Genomic DNA, 13889 nt, shown 5'->3' on the forward strand with positions numbered 1-13889 from the left:
TAGACATATTTAAACATCAGCCGCACTCTGCAGCTAGCGCACCGGGGTGTGCTTTGCAACAAGCTCGTTTCAGCACTCTGCTTGCCACGGCACGAAAGAAAGTGCGCGTTCCTATAATCTCTTCTGGAATCCAGTTGAGGAAGCAACGTAGTCAATATTCATTGATGGCGCCGGGGACTGAATTATCGCGAACAATTCGAATAAACGTTTTAAACACAGGTATCTAAATGCGGCACTCACAAGGGACTCGTTGCTTCCGCGCAGCTATTTCGAAACAGTACTCACAGCTCCCTGCGCGAGGTACTCACAGCGCCCTGCGCGAGGTACTTGCGGCTCAGTACTCATAGCTCTCTGCGCGCAGTACTCACAGCTCGGTAGGCGCGGTACTCAGTGCTCACGGTGCTCACAGATCTCTTCCCGAGGTACTCGCAGCTCAGCGGGTACAGTACGGAGGCGGTTACACAGATGCACCTGCTCCGGCTTGCAGACCTGCTTTTCTCGACTCAGCGCTACCCACTAACTACAGCCCTCCTTCTCTGTTCCTAAGACTGCTGTCAGATATACCTGCGCTCTTCTGAAATATGAGCCCGATGGAATTTCCCCCGGCAGGTGCAGGGCGGCCATCTTCGAGTCTGCCGGGGACTTTCTGGGCCGTTCCTGTGCCCCAGAAAGGGAAAATCCCGGACCAATGTTTTTTTTTTCTTCTTTTGAATGCGATTTAGTGTATAGTTTTCAATCTCAAGAAGGACTGATATCTCTAGGTTTTTTTTTATAACGAAAACCTATGGGGTGCTAAGCACTGTAATAACAAATCCTATTGTTATATGGAAGTACTCATTTTATTGACTTTGGGGTTACGAGGCTCATTAAGTCACTGAGCTACTCGTGTGCTAGACATTTATTTAAATATAGGTGGGCATATGAATCCTCAACCCGTTCTGAGCCCCTACTGATCTGGCCACCCTCATTATTCTGCATGAATAGCACTCCCAGCGGTTCACAGGCAGACAATGCCAAAACCGGTCCTTGCTGCTTGTACATCTTCTAGTCTTAAACCAGGCAACTTGGAACTTACTGTCTCCTCAAGAACGTTTTATAATCGTATGATCAGTGCTTTAAGTGTGATGACAAACTAGGGGTGTGTAGGAGGCTGGCCTGATTTGTAGTGGGTACCTATGGTACTTTATTTTGGTGACACAAATACCAAAAATACCATAGAGACTATACTCCCTTAGGAGGTAAGTAATACACCAATTATATACACTAGTGTGCAGAAATAGGCATAAACCAGTTAGAAAACAGTACAATTAGTGAAAATCACAATACTTAGAAATGGGCCTGGGGGAACACAAACCATATACTAAGAAAGTGGAATGTGAATGTCGGTTTCCCACCTAGGCAACCTAGTGTGTAGAGGGGAGCTGGGAGTACTAGAAAACCCCAAAGGTAAGTACTAGAACCCACCCCAGTGCCCAGGAAAGTAGGAGTAAAACACAGTAACTTTTCCAGAACACACACATAAACAAAAAGAAGGATCATGCAAGAACCAGAAGAGACTGCAAGACACCAACAGTAGATTCCTGGACCTGAGAACCTTTGGAACAAGGAGACCAAGTCCAAGAAGTACAGAAGAGCCCAGAGAGAACAGGAGCCCCTGCTAACCCGGATGAAGGTGCAAAAGAAGAAGCAACGGTGAAGAACAGTCAGTACTGCACCCAAGAAGACGGAGTCGGGTTCCTGGTTGGTGCAAATGATGCCCAATGCCAGATGGAGGATTGCAGCCTGGTTTGCGTCGCTGGAGTCCGCCAACAAGCCTTGGCACACGCAAAGCTTGCGGTTAGCAGAAAATGGCACTGCCCGGGACCAGGAAGGACCAGGTGGACTCTACCCAAGAGGGAGAGTCAGAAAGGGCTCTCAGCAGCTCAGGTAGCCCACAGAAGACCAGGCAGTACGCACAGGAGTCCCACAGCACAGGTGCAAGGAAGGTGCAAAAGAGGCCCACGCAGCATGATGTCAAAGGATCCCACGCCGCCGGAGAACCACTCAGGAAGCTGTGTGTTGCAGGACAGAGTGCTGGGGGCTGGACTCAAGATGTATGAAGAACTTTGTGGAAGAATGCCAACAGGCCTTGGCAACTGCAAAACACGTGGTGCATGGGGGTACTGTCTTGCGTGGAGAGGCAAATCCTTACCTCCACCAAAGTTGGGCAGTGGGACGTTAAGACCGTCCGGACCACTTCAGTCTACCACCTGTGATGCAGGATCTACATAGCTCAGCAGGAGAGGGGATCCACGCAGCTGGTCGTTGTTGCAGTAGGTGTCTGTTGAAGCAGGGGAGTGACTCCTTCACCCCAAGGGAGATCCCTTCGCTCTTCTGGTGCAGCCTGAAGACGGGCTGTCCTCAGAGGATGCACGAACGGGAAACAGTTGCAGTTACTGTCAGGAGTTGAAGATACAATATTGCAGAAGGCGTCTTGCTTCTTTGTTTCAGTTTGTAGAGTTCCTGGAGGGTCCAGATGCAATTTCTTCGGTGAGAAATTGAATTGGAAGATGCACAGGATTCCTGCTAGAGTCTTGCAATCCGAATCTGAAGAACCACTCAAATGAGAGACCCTAAATAGCCCTAAAAGGGGGATTGTTCAGCTAACCAGGTAAGCACCTATCAGGGGAGGGCTCTGACGTCACCTGCTGGCACTGGCCACTCAGATGCTCCCAGAGTTCCTTGCCAACTTGGAATTCAAGATGGCAACAACCAGGCACACTCTGGAGGAGCTCTGAGCACCACCCTTTTGGTGGTGATGAACAGGGGAGTGGTCACTCCCCTTTCCTTTGTCCAGTTTTGTGCCAGAGCAAGGACTGGGGATCTCTGAACTGGTGTAGATGGTGGATGATGCAAGGAGAGCACCAAATGTGCCTTCAAAGCATTTTCAATGGCTTGGGGAGGCTTCCCCTCCCAAGCCTGTAACACCTATTTCCAAAGGGCGAGGGTGTAACACCCCTCTCCCAAAAGGAACTCCTTTGTTCTGCCCTCTTGGGCTTGAGCTTTTCAAGCAACAGGAGGGCAGAAACCTGTGTGAAAGGTGGCAGCAGCCGGGGCTGTCTGGAAAACCTCAGATGGCTAAAATGGCAGTACTGGGGGTCCTCTAAGGAGACCCCAGATGCATGGAATCATACAACTAATACTTGCAAAAGCCTTGGGGTATGATTCCAACATGTTTGATACCAAACATGCCTATGTTCGGAGTTACCATTATGTAGCTGTACATAGGTAGTGACCTATGTCCAGTACACGTGAAAAATGGCATCCCGCACTCACGAAGTCTGGGAAAATGGTCCTGGAGGTTGTGGGGGCACCTCTGGTAGTGCTGGGGTGCTCACACACAGGTACATCGCACCCTGCCCTCAGGGCTAGAGTGCCTGATATAGGGGTCACTTATAAGTGACCTGGTGCAGTGTAGATGGCAGTGAAAGGGTGCATGCACCCTTTCGCGCAGCCTGTAACAGCAGTCCTGCAGAAGCCTTTGCATGAGCTCCCTATGGGTGGCAAAATATATGCTGCGGCCCATAGGGATCCCCCTGGAACCCCAATGCCCTGGGTACCTAGGTACCATATACTAGGGACTTATGAGGGGCATCAATATGCCAATTGTGGGTGAAATACTGTGTTAACAGTATCCTACAAGTAATTTCAGAAGGAGAAAGCAGAACTACTGGGGTCCTGATTAGCAGGAACCCAGTAGACACAGTCAAGCACACTGACATCAAGCAGAAAATGGGGGTAACCATGGCAAGAATGAGGGTATCTTCCTACAGGCCGTCTCTAAAAGATACTTGGTCAAAGAAGCCTGATTGGGAATTATTTCTAAAAAGCGTGGCCCTTGTCAATATGTGCGTGACTTAAACATATAAGCTAGAATCCTTTGCTTTACAGAGGTCACCACCTGTATTAGATTTAGTGTGCCTCTGTGAGTTTTCATATAACACAGCAATGCATATGCATAAAACGAATCAGAACTATTTGCTTTACCAATGATTTTAAGCAGGATCAGCTAAACCAGTAACAGCAAATTTAATGTTGTAAATAATTAGAATACCGATTCTCAAAATTCTATGCTAAAAGAATCTGAATTTCATTAACATTATCCCTCCCTTACCTTGCCCAGTAGTTGGTTGCATAAAACAGATAGATAATCCCTTAAAAAACATGTATTCCAGTCCACAGTAACATTTGCCTTACCAGGCAGATACTCTGCTCTCGAGCTGATTTTGTGCTGTAAACAATAAATCCGAAGCTTTTTGACTCAGTTGGTCAGATCCTGTGATGTTGTACCTCACAAGCAATGTATGTATGTATGCTACGGCACAAACATTGTACATTTTCAAAAGAACTTCTCTGCCTTGCAAGCAATGCCTGAAACTCATGAGGGCACAGAGACCCACTGTCAATTTTAAAAAGTTTATATCTTCCAACCTCTCTGTGTTTGACCACAATCCACCAGTTTCCTGTTCACCCAAGTGTGCACCTCAACTAGTTAGTTTCGCATTGGGCTCCAACATGAAGTCTGGGACAACCGAAGATTGCTCGCTCATTCCAGGCATCTAAGTTCTCCAGCCACCAAGTCAGTTTGATCCTTGCGTCATAATCTAAGGATATTTTGTCTTCATACCATAAACCTGCTTGAAGAGTCCTCACTTTTATCCTCTGTAAGGCACGATAATGTAAGGGGTCTGCAAGTATTGCCTGAATAGAGGAAGACAATAGGCATAAAGTCTCGCTAGTTTCCTTAGTGTAACAGAAGTTAGATTGAGGACATGCCTTATTTCTTTCCAAATCTTGGTTACCTTCTTCCAAGGAAAGAGAAGAACCATATTCGTCATATCTATTCTAAAGCCCAAGAATTCCAGAGAGGGGCAAAGGATTGACTTCTCTTTGTTTATTATAAAACCCAAATTTTCCAAAAGAGACATGACCATGTTCAAGTCTTTCAGAATCTGAGTCTGGCACTGAGACATGAATAGGATGTTGCCTACATAAACGATCATTAGGACTTCCCTCTCTCTGGGGTGTGAAGCAACCATTCTCATTATCTTGGTGAAACACCAAGGTGCTGAGGAAAGCCTGGAGGGAGGAGAACAGAAATGGTAAAGATGACCCCTCCAAAAGAACTAAAGGTAAAGTTGATGTTCGTTGGCCAGGGGAACAGTGAAGTAGGCATCCTTGAGACCCAGCTTCACCAACCAACCGTCCTTTAAGAGTAAGTCCCTTGACAGATGAATCCCTTCCATCTTGAACCTGTACACCAAGAACCGGTTCAAGACACTTAAATTTATCACCACTCTCTAGCACTTGTCTTTTTTCTCCACAAGAAGAGAGTACTTACAAAACTCTGTTTTCTTTCTTTACTTCCATAATTGCCCCTTTTACTAGCATAGATTTGACATCTTTCTCTACAACTTCTTGTTGATCTACTCCCAGAGCTAATTCTCTTGAAATGGTAGACTGAAAGGGTATTTCTAAGAAATCTATTCTGAAGCCCTAAACAGTTTGTAGGACTAAAGTTTCTTGAGTGATAGATTCCCAAACATGGTAAAAAAGTTTTGAGTCTGTCCCTACTCTTCCCTGGAAAGAAGAAGAAAAGGATATTATTATCATACTCACTGGAGAAACCTTGACCACGAGATCTGCCTCCTCTAGTCCACTGCACTCGCCTTAACTGGGATAGAAATGGGAGCCGCTCCACCTTGGTAGCCTCTACCATAGCCTCCTCTTTGTCAGATGTTATGATGTTGGGACCTCTGGAAGTCCCAGCCGGTAGTGAGTCCCTTGCTACCGGCCCGCCCAAAAACACCTGTAGTGAAAACTTTACGCATATTGGTTCGGGCTTTATCGAGAGCAGTGAAGGTAGCAACATTTCACATGCCACATGTCCTACTGTAGTTTTTTCATGCATATGGCTAATGAAGGGTGATATCCTGAAACTGGTCCAAGGATGCTTTTTTCTGATCCATGGAGGAACTGGCCTGGCAGTTCGGGCTGGACTGTGTGTTGTAATGTTCCTATTTCTTTTAATGTTATGTTCCTAGCATGCATGCGCTAGGTCTGGAACCTCCGTGACATCAGAACTCACATTCTGGAGCCTGGTTGACACTGATGTTCCAGGCACTGACGGCAGATGGATTCGGTGTCGGTTGGGTCGTGGAGCAGCGGTTTCTTCCTTGGGTTGTTTGTGATTAAACCCTTTTTCGACCTGAACTTGATCGTCTCTCTAATCTGTACCGACAACGATCTTAACACTGGCGACGAGGGAAGCAAACAACCCAGAACCCACAGATTTACCTTCGTGCAACATTTCGAGCTGCGCTGTCAGCTAACCGGACGTTCCTTGCCGCTGTTTCCCGTTCTTCATTTCGAGAAGTTTTCTGGCACTGCTGGGGGTATCGATAGTAGCTAATCCGGTGTTGTTCGTGTGGATTAGCCTCCGCGTGTGACGCTGTTTGCTCTAGAGACTTCAGACGTCAGCTGATGCCTACCGTTTCCTGAGACTGGTGAGAGCGTAGCGTTCACCGCAACATGGAGAGAGGTTTCCTTTAGATGTGGACAGTATTCAAGTGCGCTGCCTGTATTTTCTTTCAGTGTGACCTGGGGGACAGACTGTTTTCTTATGGTATTGATTTATCAAGGAAGCACTCCCTCGCGCTCATTTTTTTTTCTTTGTTGGAACGTTATTGGTTCGGAGTCACGTGCCTTCCTGACTCAGCAGTTGTTACGGGGATCCTTGAACCTCGGTAAATAAACTAGACTGATTCCACTTCCACAAGAAGACTTGAACTGCTCGCTTTTATTTCCTTATTGGAGCAATTGTGGAAGCATTTTTGGAAGGAACTTAGTTTAACCACTATATATATATTTTTTTCTTTCTTTGTTGTGTTGGAATCTTAACTGCTCGCTGTGTTTTCCTGGTGTGAGGAATAGTATAAAGTGTCATTCTCCACACAGTTTGTATTCCAGATGCAATTTTGACTTTAATTGCCATGGCTACACCTACTATGTCCCAACCACCTCCTTTCTTACTGGACAAAGGTGACCCCATTCTTCCATGGAAACGGTGGAAAAATCTTTTTGATTCTTACCTAATAGCTATAGGTGGAGAAAAATTCTCCCCAGCTAGGAAACAAGCGGTTCTTCTACACAATCTAGGAATTGAAGGCAGATGTGTTTATGACAGTCTAGAACTTTTGACCATAGGTGGAGCGGATGGCGAACCTAGAGACGTTTATGAGATGTCGGTAGCAATGTTGGCGACCCACTTTGAATCCAAACTCAATGTTGTTCTTGAAAGACATACATTTTTTGCCAGATCTCAGGGCACTATGGAGAGTGTGGGCAATTTTATCGCTGCTTTACGCACATTGGCACGCACTTGCGATTTCGGTGAAATCACAGACTCTCTTATTCGTGATCAGTTGGTGCGTTGCACCAATAACAAGAGAGTTCAGGAGAAATTATTGACTAAGAATCCTGATTTGAGAGAAGCAATCGCAATTGTTGAAGGAATGGAAAGTACCAGCAACTGGATCAAAGAGATGAATCATTCCGATGGGAATAGTCTCTCCACTGTACAAGATTCGAGAATCCTAGAGGAAGTTTTAAGGGTTGGCAGAGACAATAAGACACAATCTTCAATTCAAGAAAAGAAGAGAGACAGTAAATCTTTACGATGTTACCGTTGTGGTAACATGGGTCATGCAGCTAATAGTCCTAATTGTTTTGCACGAAATTCAATATGTAGGAATTGCGGAATGAAAGGCCATTACGCTAGAGTCTGCAACAATGACAAGAGCAACATAGATTCTGTCACTGGAAATAGTAACAAGGTTGTTTTATATGTTGGACAGGAGATTGATCAAATTGAACACAACACTAGTATAGTAGATGTGGGACCGGTGATCATGCCTGAGTGTATCATTAGACTTGATAATAGGACAGTTACTGTTCTAGCAGACTCGGGTTCTCCCTATACAATGGTTGGTGATAAGAACTGGCAGGCAATTTTTGGAGAGACTCTAGATTTTCTAAGTAAACCTGACATAAACCTTATCAGTTATGGGGGTGCCAAAATAGAGGTAGTTGGGTACAAGGTCATGAAAATTCAGTTCCGAGATAGAGTTACTGTAGGGAAGGTTTATGTAGCCAAACGTGGCAATAATCTGTTAGGTTGGCGTCACCAACGGGACATGGGTATTAAATTAGATCCAAATTCAGATGACCAAGTTATGGTGGTGAGTAATGCAAATGACTCGATGGAGATTTTCAAGGAGTTCCCAGGTGTGTTTAGCGAAAAATTAGGTTGTTTGGCAAGTTTTGAACACAAGATCATTCTTAAGAAAAATGTAACCCCAGTAGTACACAAAGTTAGAAGAGTACCAAAGTTGATGTTAGAACCTCTCAAAGCAGAACTTAACAGATTAGTAGAGGCAGGGGTGATTGAAGAGATAGAATCTTCGGAATGGTTGGCCCCTGTCGTGTTGGCACCAAAGGATAACGGGAAGCGGATCCGCATGTGTGTAGATCTCAGAGATCTTAATAAGTATATTTGGGTGGATCGTCAACCCCTACCTAATATTACTGAAGAGTTGTCATGTCTTGGTGGTTCTAAGGTGTTTAGTGTGTTGGACTTATCCTCGGCTTATCACCAGATTGTTTTGCACCCTGAGTCCAGGCACCTCACATCCTTTGTAACACCTTTGGGGGCTTATCAGTTTTTGAGGATGCCTTTTGGTCTGGCCTCTGCAGCTGCATGTTTTCAACGCATTATGAAAACGATTTTAAAGGGGATTTCCGGCACATTATGTTTCCAGGATGATATATTAGTTCATGGTAAAACAGTGGATGAACACGACAAGATTTTAAGAAAAGTTTTGAGCAAGTTAGCGGGGGCTGGACTTACGGTTAAGAATGAAAAGTGTAGATTTAGAGTCACTTCTGTGACATACTTGGGTCATACTATTTCTGGTGAAGGGATCAGACCCAAACTAGAGTTAGTTGATTCTATAATTCATGCACCAGAACCCAAAAACAAAGATGATGTGAGGTCATTTCTAGGATTGGCGGAATATTACTCTAAATTCATTCCTAATTTTTCCAGTGTGACGCAACCGTTGAGAGCACTATTGAAGAAGGGTTGCATATTTGTCTAGGAGAAGGAATGTGTGACTGCTTTCTCGTTTGTAAAGAACTGTATTGGAAAGATGCCCACCTTGGGGCATTTTGATGTGTGCGCCAAAACCTATCTGTACACTGATGCAAGTATTAAAGGTTTGGGGGCTGTGCTTATCCAAAAAATGGGTCAAGAGGAGAGAGTAATTGCCTTTGCTTCTCGTTCCCTCAAGGAGGCTGAACAACATTATTCTGTCATAGAAAGAGAGGCACTTGCGTGTACGTGGGCAGTCAAGCACTTTAAATTCTATTTATGGGGGTTACCCTTCGTGGTGAGGACTGACCATAAGCCTCTTGTCCAGATTTTCTCCCCCAAGAAGAATGAAGAATTGACTCCGAGAATACGTAGGTGGGCGGAGGGTTTAATGGAGTACAATTTTGTTGTGGAATATGTGCCTGGGCCGAGGAATATTGTGGCAGATTTCTTGTCCCGTTCTTCGGTTGATAGTAGCGAGGAAGTGGAAGATGATGTTATGGTCAATTGGGTGAGAGAGACGGCCATCAACGATGAGGAGTGGAAGTTGGCTGTGGAGAGAGATTTGGATAGACGTAAGCTTGAAGAATTCATTGTCAAAGGATGGCCAGAGTATAGGGACATCCCTTTCTCTTTGAAAGGCTATTGGAATGTGAGGGATGAACTCTCTTTTAATGGAAGTGAGTTATTTAGGGGAAGCAAATCCGTACCTCCTGAGGGTGTGAGAAATTCTGAATCTGGCTCATGAAGGGCATTTGGGAAGAAGTTTAACCAAATCTAGACTTAGGGCCATATACTGGTGGCCAGGGTTGGACCGTGAGGCTGAGACAATTGTGAAGGACTGTATGAGTTGTGCAAGGAATGACAAAAGTAAGGTTGTGGCGAAAGCGCCACTGTCTCCGGTGGTAATTCCGGAAAAAAACTGGATGAAGCTAGGTCTTGACTTTATGGGTCCTTTTAATCTTTTACCAGCGAACGAACGATATGTCATGCTCATGGTGGATTATACATCCAAATGGGTGGTGACCAAATGCGTGAATTCAGTTGATACCCAGACAGTAATTGAGTTTCTGGAAGAAGAGTTCTCTAGGGAAGGTATACCTAGCCATTTGGTTACTGACAATGGGGTACAATTGACTTCGCAAGACATGAAGCGCTTTTTAGACTCCCTAGCTGTCAAGCATTTGAGGACAGCTTTGTACTTGCCCCAGGCCAATGGTTTAGCTGAGCGTATGAATAGGATGGTGAAAGCTTGTGTGCAAGAAGCTGTTGAAACCAGAACTCCTTTAGCTAATCTCTTGAGGGACTTGTGGTGGGCATATCGCAACACCCCGAACAGTGTGACCAATATATCTCCTTTTGAATACATGAGGGGAAAGTTGGGTTGCACTAAGTTGTTTCCAGCATGGCTCGGTAACAGTTTGGCACAGGTTGGTACTAATCAAGGAAAATATGTTATGGCACCTGGTCTCAGGGAAGAGTACCAACGTAATTACAAGTTGCGTTTTGATGACAAACATTGTGTTTCTAGTGTTAAGTGGAAGGTGGGTGACTTGGTGTTGGTGAGAAACCCTTGTTTTAAAACCAAGGGTAAATCATCCTTCAGGGGCCCTTTCCGCATTAGAGAAGTAAAGAGAAACATTGTGATTCTTGACAATGGGGATGCGTGGAGCATGTCCAGAATTGCGAGATGGAGAGGTGTAGGGGATGACTCCAACTCTTTTACCTTGAAAGATCAAAGGAGAAATATCACGGAAACATCTAAGGAGTTATCTGGCCCGAAGGTTTCATCCAGGTTACGTTCTAAACCACTCTGGATGAAAGACTATGCAACTTGACTCATTGTAATCTGTCTTTCTGTGTTGTTCTAAACCATTTGGGATGAAAGACTATACCTTGTGATATGGTGTAAACTGCTTTTCTGTTTTAAATTTTTTGTGTTACATTTATTTGTTACTATTTTCCGGGTTGTGGTATAATCTTGTGAGGGAGGGGGATGTGTTGTAATGTTCCTATTTCTTTTAATGTTATGTTCCTAGCATGCATGCGCTAGGTCTGGAACCTCCGTGACATCAGAACTCACATTCTGGAGCCTGGTTGACACTGATGTTCCAGGCACTGACGGCAGATGGATTCGGTGTCGGTTGGGTCGTGGAGCAGCGGTTTCTTCCCTGGGTTGTTTGTGATTAAACCCTTTTTCCACCTGAACTTGATCGTCTCTCTAATCTGTACCGACAACGATCTTAACACTGTTACCACAGGGAACAGCGTGAAGACTGATTTGCATATGGCTGAGGCCAAACTGGGGTGGCGCGGTGAGCAAAATAATTGATGGATTAAACCCATATCTGTGACTGGGGGGGTGAATGTTTGATTGGTTCCGCATTCCGTCCATCATTTGTGTTTGTTTGCTTTTAGAAAGCGGGCATTTTCTTGCTTAACCATTCTGTGCCTTTGCCTGGCTTTGGAATACACGTCTGGGTCAGGATGACAGTTGGGCTGGTTGTGAATTCACTCTAGACAGTCACACATAGGGAGCTGAAGTGTGCCCTGAATATCCTGATGGATCTTCCTGGGCGAGAGTGGTGGGAAGAGCTCACATTTGCACCTGAATAGGGTTGTGCTTGTCCTTACACAATACAGTCTCCAACCCCCTAGAGTGTGTCTGGGACCGGGGCAGGAAAGGCAGGGTCTTATGCACTACAGAAACTCCTTTGAAGTTTGCCTACTTTAAAGGCAGAATTGAGTATAAGTATTGGACTCAAAACCTCAAAATGCCTCACCTCCCATGCGTAGCAGTAAGAAACCGACACCTCACTACCTGCACAGCAGAACAGAACCAATGCCGCACTGGCTCCAGCGGCACCTCACCGACTCCGTGCCATGCCTTGACTCTGCCACGTTTCTAAGGTACTGTACCTGGGGTCCATACAACTCCATGACTAGCACCACCCTCCCTCACCAGTGGCATCAGACTGTTGGGGACAACTCCGTCATGATGCCGTGAAAGCACCAGTTGGAGCTATTGTGTTTCTAGTTGCTTTTAGTGAGATTTAATCTTTTAAAATTCGTATGTTGGATGTTTGTCATTTTAGTTTTATTTAACCTAGATAAATATTGACTATTTTTCTAATCTGTTGTGTGTCCATTTTTGTGTTTTCACTGTGTTATTGTGTGTGGGTACAAATACTTAACACATTTCCTCTGAGATAAGCCTGACTGCTGTGCCAAGCTACCAAGGGGGTGAGCAGGGGTGACTCCCTTACTCTGACTAGAGTATGGGTCCCTACTTGGACAAGATGCAAGCTGACTGCCAACTAGATACCCCATTTCTAACACCTACCTACTGTGGATATCACTAAAATGGCTAAAAATATAAATAATAATCCTAATAAAAAAGTATATATTTTTTAAAGCTGTATCACGTGGAAATACATAACATTAAAAAAGCTGGCTGAGGAAGCTAGGACTAGGTCTTTCCAAAACTGTTATGACTGCTACAATATTTACTAATTGTTTCCAGATTAGGGCATGATTAACATTTCAAGTCAGATTGTCCCAGAACTATACAGTGGAACTTCAAATGACTCCTGTGCCCCCTTTTATGCCAGTGAAGTTCAAGATAAGGCATTTGGGTTTCAGCAGGCATAGGGGATCAACACAAACACCTACATGCTAGATGAGGTAAGTGACCTGCAAGAACTGCAGCTTACAGACTATAAGAAGAGGAGGCAACATAAATGCCACACACAGATGAGGTGGCTGATATATTGGGAGGCAGAAACACCAAAGGCTGGTCCACACATGCTCACAGAGCACTTAAACATAGCATTTACTTTCAGACTCCTTTTTAAAAAAAATGCAAAGAACAAATAAATATAAGATATATATAATAATAGATGGCTTAAAGGGAAAACAGTTTGTGACTTGGGACAAAAAGACTGCCAGAGTCAGCGCCTTGAGACCCTCACTGGTGAATTGCAGTACTCTATAAATGTTTGACTGATTGATTGATAGTGGGAGCCAGTAGCTAAACAGATGCATTAAAGCAACTAAACAACAAGCATTGGCAGAGCCAATAGGTCTTGCCTATACAAGACCTATTGGCTTTGGCAATGTGTTTTGCCTTGTTGCATACCAGTGTGGCTGCTGTTCAGCAGGGCTTTAAGTTAGTGGCATGGAGTGTCAGAGTGGAGTGGAGGAGTAGAGTGTCAGAGTGGATTTGTTGGAATGTCATTGAGTGGAGTAGGAGGAGCAGAGTGTCATAGAGTTGAGTAGAGGGGAGTAGAATTCGGTGGTGCAGTGGCAGAGTGTCGTAGAGTATAATGGGGTGGAATAGGGTGGAATTAGATGGAGTCGATTGAGATAGTGGGGTGTATTGGATTGGAGTAGAGTGGGGTGGATTGGATTGGGGTAGAGTGGGATGGATTCAGTGCAGTGGTGTGGGGTGGACTGGAGTAGGGTGGACTGAACTGGGATGGGGTGTGGTTGGTTGGTTTGGGATAGTTGTGGACTGGAGTGAGTGGGATGGGGTGGACTGGAGTAGGGTGGATTGGACTGGAGTGGGGTGGCTTGAAATGTGGTGGGGTGGTTTGGTTTGGAGAGGGGTGGATTTGTTTGGAAAGGGGTGTACTGGATTAAAGTGTGGTAGATTAAGATGGTTTGTAGTGGAGTGGGTTGGACTGGAGAAGGGTGGAAT

At 45.0% G+C, this 13889-nt stretch overlaps 1 protein-coding gene across 1 annotated transcript in view; it reads right to left on the reverse strand.

The window, feature by feature from the left end:
- PLEKHS1 (pleckstrin homology domain containing S1) overlaps nucleotides 1–533 on the reverse strand; it is a 60337-nt gene extending 59804 nt beyond the window's left edge. Inside the window, exon 1 of the mRNA XM_069239324.1 lies at nucleotides 369–533. The gene's annotated coding sequence lies outside the window, so the exon portion shown is untranslated. The remainder of the gene's footprint in view (nucleotides 1–368) is intronic.
- Nucleotides 534–13889: the final 13356 nt, after the last annotated feature.

This window comes from Pleurodeles waltl, chromosome 6 (assembly GCF_031143425.1).
Source record: "Pleurodeles waltl isolate 20211129_DDA chromosome 6, aPleWal1.hap1.20221129, whole genome shotgun sequence".
Taxonomy (NCBI): domain Eukaryota; kingdom Metazoa; phylum Chordata; class Amphibia; order Caudata; family Salamandridae; genus Pleurodeles; species Pleurodeles waltl.